This window comes from Podarcis melisellensis, assembly GCF_964234715.1.
Source record: "Podarcis melisellensis genome assembly, chromosome: 11".
In the NCBI taxonomy this organism is placed as follows: domain Eukaryota; kingdom Metazoa; phylum Chordata; class Lepidosauria; order Squamata; family Lacertidae; genus Podarcis; species Podarcis melisellensis.
The window spans coordinates 37,566,125-37,578,349 of NC_138543.1; the positions used below are offsets into that span (position 1 = coordinate 37,566,125).

Genomic DNA, 12,225 nt, shown 5'->3' on the forward strand with positions numbered 1-12,225 from the left:
GACTTTTGTTGGTGACTTGTGGAGATAAAGCCTAATTTTACCTATTTATGCATACTGTTGCATGCCACCCCAGTCAACGAACACTGTGAAATTCCAGAGTTCCAGGCAGTTCCCCAGGGTTTGGTTTCTTGGAATGAGGGACAGCAGACTGGGATATATTTATAATATATGGTTTATTACGCATACATACAACCTGAGCCTACAATGGAGGGACTCACAAGACCCTAGAAGGTCTTGCTTCTCCCCTAGTTAAGCATGGTTCTCACTCTCTGGCTTCTGCCTGCTTCTATACCAGCTCTCACCCCCCCCCCCACAGTCCTCCACTCTTGTCTTTCTCACAACCAGCCAGGGGAGGGATTGGGCTGCCCAGTTGCCCTCTAACACAGAGCAGCTTCCTTTGTCAGACCATACTATGGCCCTTTCCTGGCTAACTCAACAATTGAATCCCCCAAACCAACAACGGTATTTTTACACTACCTCATCAAGTGTTTTTTTCTTGAGATGCCTTCAGTCATAAAGCAACAACATGCTAAAACATCTGTTTTAAAACATAGTTTGTGGTATGCACCTCTGAAACTACCTTTGTGAAAATGCAAGGTTCTTCTGAACATTGGCTGCTGCATGTACATTTCACCCATGAGAACACAGGATGCATCCAGGGAAGGCAGAAGGCATATTTGCATACTGCTATAACAACAGAGAGAGCAGCAGGTGGCGCTGTGGGTTAAAGCCTCAGCGCCTAGGACTTGCCGATCAAAAGGTCGGCGGTTCGAATCCCTGCGGCGGGGTGCGCTCCCGCTGCTCGGTCCCAGCGCCTGCCAACCTAGCAGTTCGAAAGCACCTCGGGGTGCAAGTAGATAAATAGGGACCGCTTACCAGCGGGAAGGTAAACGGCGTTTCCGTGTGCGGCTCTGGCTCGCCAGAGCAGCGATGTCACGCTGGCCACGTGACCCGGAAGTGTCTCCGGACAGCGCTGGCCCCTGGCCTCTTAAGTGAGATGGGCGCACAACCCCAGAGTCTGTCAAGACTGGCCCGTACGGGCAGGGGTGCCTTTACCTTTACCTTTATAACAACAGAGGCCTGGGTGTTCCCACCACCACCAGAAGGTCACTAATTTTCAGCTGCTTTCATTGTTTCTTACTGAGCCAGCATCTAAACATGAAAGAAACCACCTATTGTTTCGCTTGGTGGTTGGCCTTCGTAAGTGGCTGAAGGTCACAGAAAGCCCCAAGTAGCAGGTCTCAGGAAGCCTGCCGTGCTGTCAGAGGTTGAACTCAGGACATTATGCTTGTGAGCTAGCTACACAGCGAGCATAGGGATTATAGCAGAAGCTCAGGCAGAGAATGCTGCTGACACCAGGCTCTGCCCTGGTCTTTCCCTATCTTGTCATAAGCCCTCAGCCTTGTCTCCAACTGACAAGAGCCTCTTCTCATCGGGCCTCTTTCAGGCTGCTAATATTCGCCGGCTGAACTCCCTCTGTAAGTTGAAAACATCCACAGGGATTTGCCAGGCTGGAATGCTGTACAGAAGGAACATTCCTCTACTAATGGTTTGTGGATATGTGTAACCTCGTTGCATAGCTTAGGAACCTTGTTCCCTTCCTGAAGGGTTGGCCTCCCACAGAACCAGGGGAAGGGGAACAAGAGTGACATACGACTTCCCATTTCAATAGACCAGCCTTCACTGACCTGGTGCTTTCCAGATGTTTTGGACTGCTGGCTGGGGCTAATGGGGGGAGATTGTAGTCCAAAACACGTGGAGGTCACCAAGCTGGTGAAGACTGCAGTATGTTTTCCTTCTGCTCTCTCCTGTGGCAGAAGTGAGAGCTGTCCAGCAGCAGTTTGTGAGGAGAGTGGAGCAGCTGCTGCTGTTAGTCAAAAATGATGGGGGAAACCCAGGATTCTATTATAGCTCTGACTGGACAAGATGTGTCTGAGTGGAAAATTAAAAACCTTTTTTAAAAAACAACAACAACAAATCAAAACAGTACGAAAAGGTCAGTGGAGAGCAAAGTTTTCATATGCAGCTGAGGATTAGGTTTGGAAAGGAACAGAAGGGTTGCTAGATTGCCCTATGGCGCAACCCGTGAGTTGTTTGACATGAATGAGGGAATTTCCCCTGGAAATGCCAACCAGCCTTGACTCAGCTCTAGTGTGCAATGTTAATAGTGGACTGTACCACTGGGCTGTTGTAAGTCACTCTCTCTCAGTCACAGAGCACCTCATAACCTACAATATGGGAATACAGTAATGAAATGTAATTACATTGACAGTATTTTTTTAAGTGTATAGAAAATGTATGAATGCCTGTATTTTACATTGAGTTCTATGGGCAGCTCAGACTTCTACTCTGGGTGGCATTTTAAAATGGCTTCCAATATAAACCGGGAATGTATATTTCCAGACAATGAGATAGTTTACTCTGATATTTTATAGGCATTTGAAAACAACAACAACGTACCGCTTTCTCCTTTGTATCCCTTTGGCATTACTCACATCTATATAGGCCTAGGCCTAGAGGGACACTCTGCCAATTTCTCCCCAAAACATGTGCTAGGCCACATTACTGTACTTTTTACAATATGGTAATCTAGTTGAGAATCAGTTATTTTAGTAAAGGTGACAGATTTATACAATCCGAATAGAAAGCACAGCATATAGCATGCTATCATTTCTTATACAAATATTGAGGCCACAAGTTGCTCAGTGCCACCAGTATATGCAAACATCTGTCTCATCTAAGACTTTATAGAACCTTTATTCTCAATAATTATGGAACTCATCGGTAGAGAATACTTTTATTTCTGCATCTCTTTATTATTTGTAAAGGAATCTTTGTGTGAGTTAATACATTATTCCTTGGAGCTGCACTATATCTTCATACTTCTGCCTTTCTAGGCTTTGTGGTTTATATTTTTGATACTTTATTTTCTTTCTTTTTGTTATGTGTGCAATTTTAAAATGAATTTATATTTAATCATTAATCAAGAAGCACATTATACTGTACTATGTAACTTTAAAATATTTTCCTGAATGCATAGTTGTGCACCTCTGCCTTCCTGTTTGGTGTTAAGATAAAAGCCTGCTTTTAATTTTTATTCATCAAAAGTATACTCCAGCTCAAAGAACAGGGAAGAGCCCCTGATGCCAGTTTCATTCTGAATGGATTGGAGGCATCATGGCAAAGTTTTGACTCTGTTTTCTGCTGCTAATATCTGGTTCATCTATTGTGGTCCCAATCGGATTTATAATTTCTGCTTTCCTCTGCCACTCTTCAAAGGCTGATGCATCTCTTTACACTGGAATTGCATGAAACTTGGCTCATGCAAGCCTCAGATATAAGAAACAGATGCTCTACTTAGACTAACACAGGCCAGCCTACTGATTCAAAAGTCGAATGTGTTGCGACCTTGTAACAGAACTCACATTTCTCTTGTTGCACTGCTGGTGATTTAGCTGTCCTGTAATTCATCTGAAGTATTGTTGAGTTAATCAGAATTCCTCTAAGAGTCTCTGAATGTACAGTAAAAGAAAAAAAGCCCCTTTCAGGCTTCCCTCCAACCCACCTCAAGAGAGAAAATAAATATTGTCCACGAGGAAGGGGGAAAGTCCAATTTGCCTTTCCAGCTCAGAGTGCTACCAATTCCAAGAATTGTATCTAATTTGTAAATAATGTGAGCTCAGCAGCTTTTTTGTAGCTGGAATTATGAAGTCTCTGAACAGCTCTTCTGTGTGCTGCAGCCCCTGCTCTGTTTCTATGGAAATTTCTAAAAGAAAACAGGAACTTTAGTTTCCAGTATAATTAATATCTTGGCTATGCTTTTCTTCTTTTTTTAGCAAAATAATTCGACCTGTCAAATTTCAAACTTGTTGCTATAAAAATTATTAGGCACCTTGTGTCAGGCTGCAAGTTCTTCAAGCATAATTGGGCTGAGTAGACATAATTTTTTATTCAGGTGAATGGAAGGTGTTGGATATTCAGTGGCATCTAGCCAGCTTGCCTAATATTCTGTTTCCAGCCTCCCAGTGCTCTGCAACCTCACACGGCAGTGATAAAAAACATAACTAGATCCCTGTTGGATCAAGCCGATTGCAGTTCCTATCAACTGGTATTCCCAGCAACTGGGACTGAAATGCAGTCTGCCTCCATTGTTGGAGACAGAACAGTGATAGCCTTCTTCTGTTCTTTGACCACAGCAACTGGGTTTACTGAGACCAGAAATCCCATTTAGATACAGTGGTTATTTGAAAGAGGAATGGCAGATGAAATTGATGGAATACGCAGAATTGGATAAGATGACAGAGAGAATTTGAAACCAGCGGGACCATAAATTCTTGAAAGATTGATATGAGTTATCTGAAAGACAATTGTAACCAACTGACTATGCTTGTAGGGCTACAAGAAGTTTTGTAAGGAGAACTATATGAAATTGCAGAAAAGATTTATGAGAATAGATTTTAAGTTATGGATTATTAAAAGTAATAGATAGGATAACAAATGTAAGATTAAGAGATGAGGTTTGAAAATCATTAGATGTGGTTGAGGGAAGTCTTAGGCTAAAATACCGTAATTTCCGTTCTATAAGACGCACCAGACCACAAGACGCACCTAGTTTTGGGAGGAGGAAAACAAGAAAAAAAATATTCTGAATCTCAGAAGCCAGAACAGCAAGAGGGATCGCTGAACAGTGAAAGCAGCAATCCCTCTTGCTGTTCTGGCTTCTGGGATAGCTGCGCAGCCTGCATTCGCTCCATAAGACGCACAGACATTTCCCCTTACTTTTTAGGAGGGAAAAAGTGAGTCTTATAGAGCAAAAAATACGGTAACCAAAATGTTGTATGAGATGAGATGATATGTTCTGTTTGGAAAATATATATAAAAACTAATACAAATGTATATTTTAAAAAAATAGATACAGTGGTTATTGAGAGACCTGCCTTTCATTAAGTTTTCTAATCCTATTAAAAAGCCACCTCTACCCCAGCCTAGAACCTGGAATGAATAACCTACAGTTGAACCAGCTATGTCCCTTTAGCACCGTTCAAAGATCACAATGTATTCCGCAGTTGGTAACAGTCTGTTATTGTGTTTCACATCTCTTAAGTGAAAAATAAGTATGGAACAGAACTTTGTAATATTTTCGTACGGTTGGGGAGTGTGAGGGTAACAAGTCCATTGGAATGTTTCCTTTGTCTCCAGAGATATAATAAGAACCTTAAGCTCATTTATCCCAGAGAAATGTAATATATCAGATAACCTTCTGCATTTGTTCCAGGGCCACTGAGTCAGAACAGATCTGGTTTATCAGCTGTGATTAAGGGAAGGCAGAAATAGTTCCATTCTGCCTGCCAATAATTTAGCTGAGATCTTAAGGCGTTCATAGCTGTGCTGAATAAGAATAACATCCACGGCGCATAACAACATTTCAGTGACAGATCTACAGAGACACGTAACACAAGGATATCTACAGCCTCTGTGGATTTGGTTTATATAATGAAAAGGAAGTGCTCTTAATTCTTAATAGGTATGTGCTACATATTTTGACTCATCGCACCAATACCCTGTTTAGAAGTTTTTGTTTCCTGTGGATGAAGTTTTGGCAACACTGAGTCAATCTGCTAAACATATTTTCCAGCCCCCCATCTATCAATGCATGCAAACCCAGAACACAGTGTTTGCTTTTCAAACACGTATATTTTCCTTTGTGCGAGGAGGTTAGGGCTACGTGTGTAGGAGCGACCCAATTTTATCTTCACAACAGCCCTGCGAAGTAGGTGAGGCCCACCACACAGCAACTTTGCTAAACCTAAGTAGCTTCACATCTGGTCAATGGCCACAAGAGAGAATCCTATATATGCTCTGTAAAAGAAAAGTATTATATAAATTCAATAAATATATAAGCTGCATTGCAGGGGGTTGGACTAGATGACCCTTGGGATCCCTTCCAACTCTACAATTCTATGATTCCATGATCTGGGCCATGGTCGCAGGTCAAGTTTCATAGGGGACTGGAGAACCGAAGCCAGGTCTTCCTGTTCAACAACCGCAAAAAGTCCATTATGGCACAGTAGTTCTTACTTGTTACATAAATAGACAGGATGTACACAGCAATTACTGTAATTTGAATACAGTGGTACCTTGGGTTACAAACGCTTTGGGTTACAAACGCTTCAGGTTACGGACTCCACTAACCAGGAAGTAGTACCTTGGGTTAAGAACTTTACCTCAGGATGAGAACAGAAATCACGCAGTGGCAGCGGGTGGTTCCATTAGCTAAAGTGGTACCTCAGGTTAAGAACAATTGCAGGTTAAGAACGGAACTCCAGAACGAATTAAGTTCTTAACCCGAGGTACCACTGTATTCATATAATTTATTTAGTTCAACAATGTATATATGCCTTAACACCATAGTTTCTTAAGTGGTCTACAATGCTACAATGAAGTTATGAAAGAGATAACAATAGGGATATAGGCTTGCGGCCAAATATATTCTACCCACTGAAATTAATAGACCAATGTTAGCCGGGCCTATTAATTTGCGTGTGTTAGCCCATTAATTTTCTGAGTTGGGCTAACACTGGACACAGCCCCAAATCAGTTAAAATTAACCGTAGAATCAGAAAGCTTAATTTAAATGTCTGCTAGCCTTAAAAAAAAAAAGTCAAGCCTTTAAAGTTTAACATGGATCTTTTATCTTAACTGGGGCAAGATTTGCACAGAACTGGGTCTGCAGTACTTCTGGTAGTTGCAAGTTGAGTCTCTTTACATTTCACCCTAGTGGAAAAGACCAACCACAAGACCTGTTGGTCTGCTCAGTCTTTAAGGCTCTCCCTTTTTATTTATTTATTTTTAAACCAGATAAATTGTGCTGGATGGCTCTTCAGGTAAATAAACATCCTTTGACAGTCCTCTGTAAAGTAGGATTCAAGGTAATCTTAATGTAGAGAACAAGATGTCTGAAAGAGGGGGGGGGAGAGAATGCCTCTCTCTTTCTCGCTGCTTCAGAATGATTCAGGTCAATAGTCTAGTGCTGTCTCTCTGAAGGGGAAGCAGCTCTACAGGGTATTGTCTAACCCTGTTACCTCGGTTTCTTCAGCAGGAAAGGCCAGAATCTGAGTCATTGGCATCTTAACATGCAAAGCTTGCACTGTCACTGAGCGACAGCCCTTCCCCACAGTGTACACAAAGTTTACTCTATCAGCTGGCCCCGTGCTATATTTAGAACAGAGAGAACTGTTGATATTTATGACACAAGGGAGGTGAAATTGCGTTTTGAGCCACAGAAAGAAAGTGTTGCAGGCTGGAGAACTGCACTTCCTTATTCTGAAAGCGCAAGGGAAAATGATCTCTTTCAACCTTCCCAAGCGACAATACGTTTAATATGTACGCTATGGCTGTGCACTTTCAAGGCCAACGGAGATAAAACAGCAGAAGCGCAGCTTGTTTAAGCCAGGGTTTGCCCTAACCAGGGTTGACCCAGGACATTTTGCCACCTGAGGTGGAGCAGATAAATATAGATAACATAGAATAAAAACGCCGTAAATAGAAAAGCATAATCTCAGAGTCCGTTCAGACAACCATGCGCACATCAAAACTACCCAGAGTTAAAAGTTTTAGAATTATTTAAAGGTTTATATATATATATATATATAAAAACAACCTGGGGAAATGGAATTGTTATTGGCCTGGTGCCCAAATACAGTGGTACCTCGGGTTAAGAACTTAATTCTTTCTGGAGGTCCGTTCGTAACCTGAAACTGTTCTTAACCTGAGGTACCACTTTAGCTAATGGGGCCTCCCGCTGCTGCCGCGCCGCCACCACACGATTTCTGTTCTCATCCTGAAGCAAAGTTCTTAACCCGAGGTACTATTTCTGGGTTAGTGGAGTCTGTAACCTGAAGCGTCTGTAACCCGAGGTACCACTGTAACAGTAATGCAGGTGTCAGGCAGGCTTCTCTGGAGATGGTATACAAGAGACATGGAGGCACCATGAGAAAGGTCTTCCCTATCATCACCTATATACTTCAGATGGCAGGACTATGCTGGAGACCATCCTTCTCAGATGGTGATATCTTTGCATGGGGGAAAAGTGGTCCAACAAATATATGGGGTACTAATTCATCTCTCCCTTTCTATGTTGTTCCTTGTATAGTGAGGCATTGCTAGAAACAGTTGTGTGCTAGCAACATACATCTTTTGTTGTTGTTCAGTACTAGAGTTTTGGTTCGCTTTCCAGCTTTCTCTGTCTCTCTTCCTGTCTACAGCTTAGCCTCTTTTCCTTAATTTTTTGCTGGTCATGAACCAAACTAAGGAAAAAAACCTTGTTGCCATTTTATACTCTTTGCCACTTTAGACTTTTTGCCATAAACACCAGTAGTACCTGAATAAAGTTCTCTTGACCTTATTCTCTCACAGTTCTCTGGAAGTTCAGTGCTTTAGAAAAGGTGGCTGAGGTTTATTGGGAAAAGGAGCACATTTATTGATGAAATAAAAGCTCTTGGAGTTGGGACCCCACTGTAATTCTAATTAAGGGTGAGTTTTAAAACCAATCTGCTCTCTCTCTCTTACACCTCTTTAAATAAATTGCAGACTTCGAGAAAAGTAATAACCCGCCAAAGGAAATATGCTTTCCAAAAGTGTGTCTTGCTAATTACATGAGTTTTATTGCAGGAAGTAAGGAGGAACCATTTAAGAAATTCTAGCCTGAAGTCTTGCAGTTATTCAATTACTGGCAAGGCCACATGCTACAGGCAAATTAACTGAAAAACCAAGGACAAGACTATGGTCTGCTAGGCTCTATCCCAAACAATACAGTAAGTCTTTGTCATCTAATTTGCCTTACTGTCTGAGAAGTGTTTCTTCTGGCCCATAGACAACAGCCCCACAAACCATTTATGTTGTCATAAGATAAGCAACCTCTCAATAAGATACTCAAACGAGACTTCTCCCCTTCAAGATCTTCCATGGAGGCGTTCCTCTGTGTCCCACGAACATATTGCCTTCAGTTGGGCTACATAAAGCTTTCTCTCTTGTCAGTTTTGGTTTGTCCCTTTCTCATTTTTTCAGTCTGAAATTAAGCTCACCACATTTTTCCTGTGGATGAAATCCTAGTCTGACACGCTTAACTGTTTCACCACACCGAGTCTCTAACCAGGGTTATCAGGTTGCAGCTCTGGGCTCCTTTGGAGGAAGGTGTGGGATATAAATTCAGTCACTCAATAAATAACCACAACCTAAATGCTGGCTATGAGGGATGCAGGTGGCGCTGTGGGTTAAACCAGGGAGCCTAGGGCTTGCTGATCAGAAGGTTGGTGGTTCGAATCCCCGTGACAGGGTGAGCTCCCATTGCTCGGTCCCTGCTCCTGCCAACCTAGCAGTTTGAAAGCACGTCAAAGTGCAAGTAGATAAATAGGTACCACTCCAGCGGGAAGGTAAACGGCGTTTCCGTGCGCTGCTCTGGTTCGCCAGAAGCGGCTTAGTCATGCTGGCCACACGACCCAGAATCTCTACGCCAGCTCCCTCGGCCAATAAAGCGAGATGAGCGCCACAACCCCAAAGTCAGCCACAACTGGACCTAATGGTCAGGGGTCCCTTCACCTTCACCTTCAAATGCTGGCTATGTAATCTGGTCATGCCCACAAGGAATCTGCCAGGTTTTCTGAGTCTCATAGCTAAAGGAATAATCATTTAAAAACATATTGTTTGGCATTTTGAATATAAGAAAATTATTCTTGAGCATTGTTGAACAGTATCAGGCTCCACAGCCACATAAATTTTCCTAGGGAAATGCCAAAGGGTCATGTCACTAAAGCAGATGACCCTTGGCTAAGGCATCTGAACAGGATTTTTGCTTCTTCAAACTTTGCATGATAGCAGGGGAACAGATGCATGGTGTGTATTTGTACAAGAGACAGAGAGTGATTGCCTACGAAAGTGCTGTAATGTTTACTATTTCGAAAATGACAAACAGTGCTAGGGAAAGATTGAGACTGGGCTGAATACAAGTGGCACAATGTAACCTTCCTCTTCACAAACGCACCATGGAGATCGGAAATAGCTCAGTGCATCTATTCTACACCCCCCCCCACTCTTTTAAAGACCCTGAACCCATATATGAGACAGCCACTTGTCTACTCCCTTCTGCATTGTAATGTTTAATTTAATTACTATTTGTTTGTTTGTTTCATTATTTTAAGGGCATCCCTGCTCTCCCTTTAAAAAGGACAACCAACTAGCTTGTTTACCTTGATGTGCTGGGGGAAAAGAAAACCTGATATAGCAAAAGTCTTTTAGAGACTATAGGTCCAAAGGTAGCAATATATTGGTTTGAGGTGCTGGCAGACACTAATTTATATGGGAATAATTAAAAGGGTGCATCTGGGGATATTTGGGGGTGGAGATTAAACCAGTCACCATTCCTGGTAATTCTAGTGTCCAGATTAGGCTCATGTTTCCCCTGTCTAAACAGTCTTTAAAATTACAGCCTATTTACTTTTATCCTACAATTAATGGGTGAGAGTGAGAAGCAGGCAGCCCAATGTTTCTGTAAAGGTGGTTCTGCAAAGCAAAGTTGCGCTCATATGATATCTACTGAATGTTTACATATAGATACATGGGAAGCCCACACCAACTGGCAGTTAAATGGAGGTCACCACAGTAGTGTCTCATGTTTCTTTTCCCTCATGCAGAGAACAATTAGACCACAAAGGCTCTTTTATGCTGTTCCAGTGGGTAGGGAACCTTTATCTGGTTTTATAAAGCTTCTTATTCCTTTTCTTTTTAGTTAATTGATTGCATAAGTTCTTAATCAATTTCTTGACCTTCTTTTGGATATTACCTTGATAAAGGAAGCAACTAGTATTTGCAGACACTGAAACAAGAATATTGATTGCAATAAACAGTTGGGCGACATCTATTCAGCTGACTTTGATATGAAAATATATTATTTGCAAACTTGTCAGATTAGATTTTTCCATAAAGATAAAATTAATTAACTGATGTTGCAAGCACAGCCATATATTTTACCCGTTATTATGGGGAGGAAGGAAAGGAAAGACCACAAAGAACTTTACACACTATCAGTAGAAATTGAACCCTATTCATGTTTACTCAGAAACAAGTCCCATTGTGCTAAAAAGAAACAAGAAGTAAATATAAGGGAAGAGTGGCTAGGCAGGGGAAGGATTTTTTTTTTACTGCATAATTGTTTGGGAGACTTGAAAGCTTGCTCGTTACTTTTATAAGTTTTTAGTTTGTCCTAATAAGAGATAGTGCATAGCTACCTTTAACTGGCTGTTTTATGAAAATGAACAGGAGAAAATGAGGCTATGCAGCTTCTCTGTAGACACGGATGGTAATAGGCTATACCTAAGCTATGCAGCACTTGATCCTTTGGGGGGCTAATGGAAAAGTGTACAAACCTGCAACTCCTAAGTAATGGATAAGTACTCTTACTCCCAAACAAATGTGATCAGAATTAAAGTCTCATTGATTCATTGATCATTTAATGCAAGCTACAAAGATGCTCTTGAGATCACAGGCTAAGTAATATTGCAGATAACCTGCTGTTCATTTCGGTTTCACTAGCGTTCCAACCGCAGGGTATCCTCAGCAGCCTCCTTGGCTTAAAAAACAAAAATGGAAAACCAAGCTACAAATATTAGCCTCCCAAATTTTATGTAATATTTGTTCCCTGCTGCCCCACATCTTGAATATCTAAGTAGCAGCCTCTGCTTCAACCTCTCTGTTCAGAGAAAGGTCTCCCTCCTGTGGAAGTTTCTTGCCAGCAGATTTAAAGGAGGAAAATTCACTCATAATGCTCCATATGTTACTTATTCAGAAACTTCTGCATTCCAGAAATGGACCACAGCTCAGTTCTTATTACCAGACATCCATCTTTTCACAGAAACAGGGAGAAGTCTTGGCTGAGCTGTGGATGTTATTTTTTTAGCTCCCACATTAACTCCCCTGCATGATATAGGAGATCCATAATCAGTATTCCTGTTGCTTCCCCCTCCACCAATTAATAGCCCCACACAGCTACTTGGAAGATTAGAAAAGTGGCAATAAGGAGGAGAGCTAAGCCTTTTACTCTGTTTCCCTGATCTACCTACTCTCACTTTTCCCTAATTTCTAGCAGCTCTGCTGGTAAAACATGGATACTCCTATTCTTTTAACATAGAGGAAGGGGTATGTATGGGGTAGGGAAGGGATGAATAGAAGAAA

The 12,225-nt window shown here is 41.8% G+C and overlaps 1 long non-coding RNA gene across 2 annotated transcripts in view; it reads left to right on the top strand.

Moving 5' to 3' along the window:
* Positions 1 to 12,225, top strand: part of LOC309379909 — a 50,276-nt gene that overhangs the window by 24,124 nt on the left and 13,927 nt on the right. The gene's annotated exons all lie outside the window — the stretch shown is intronic.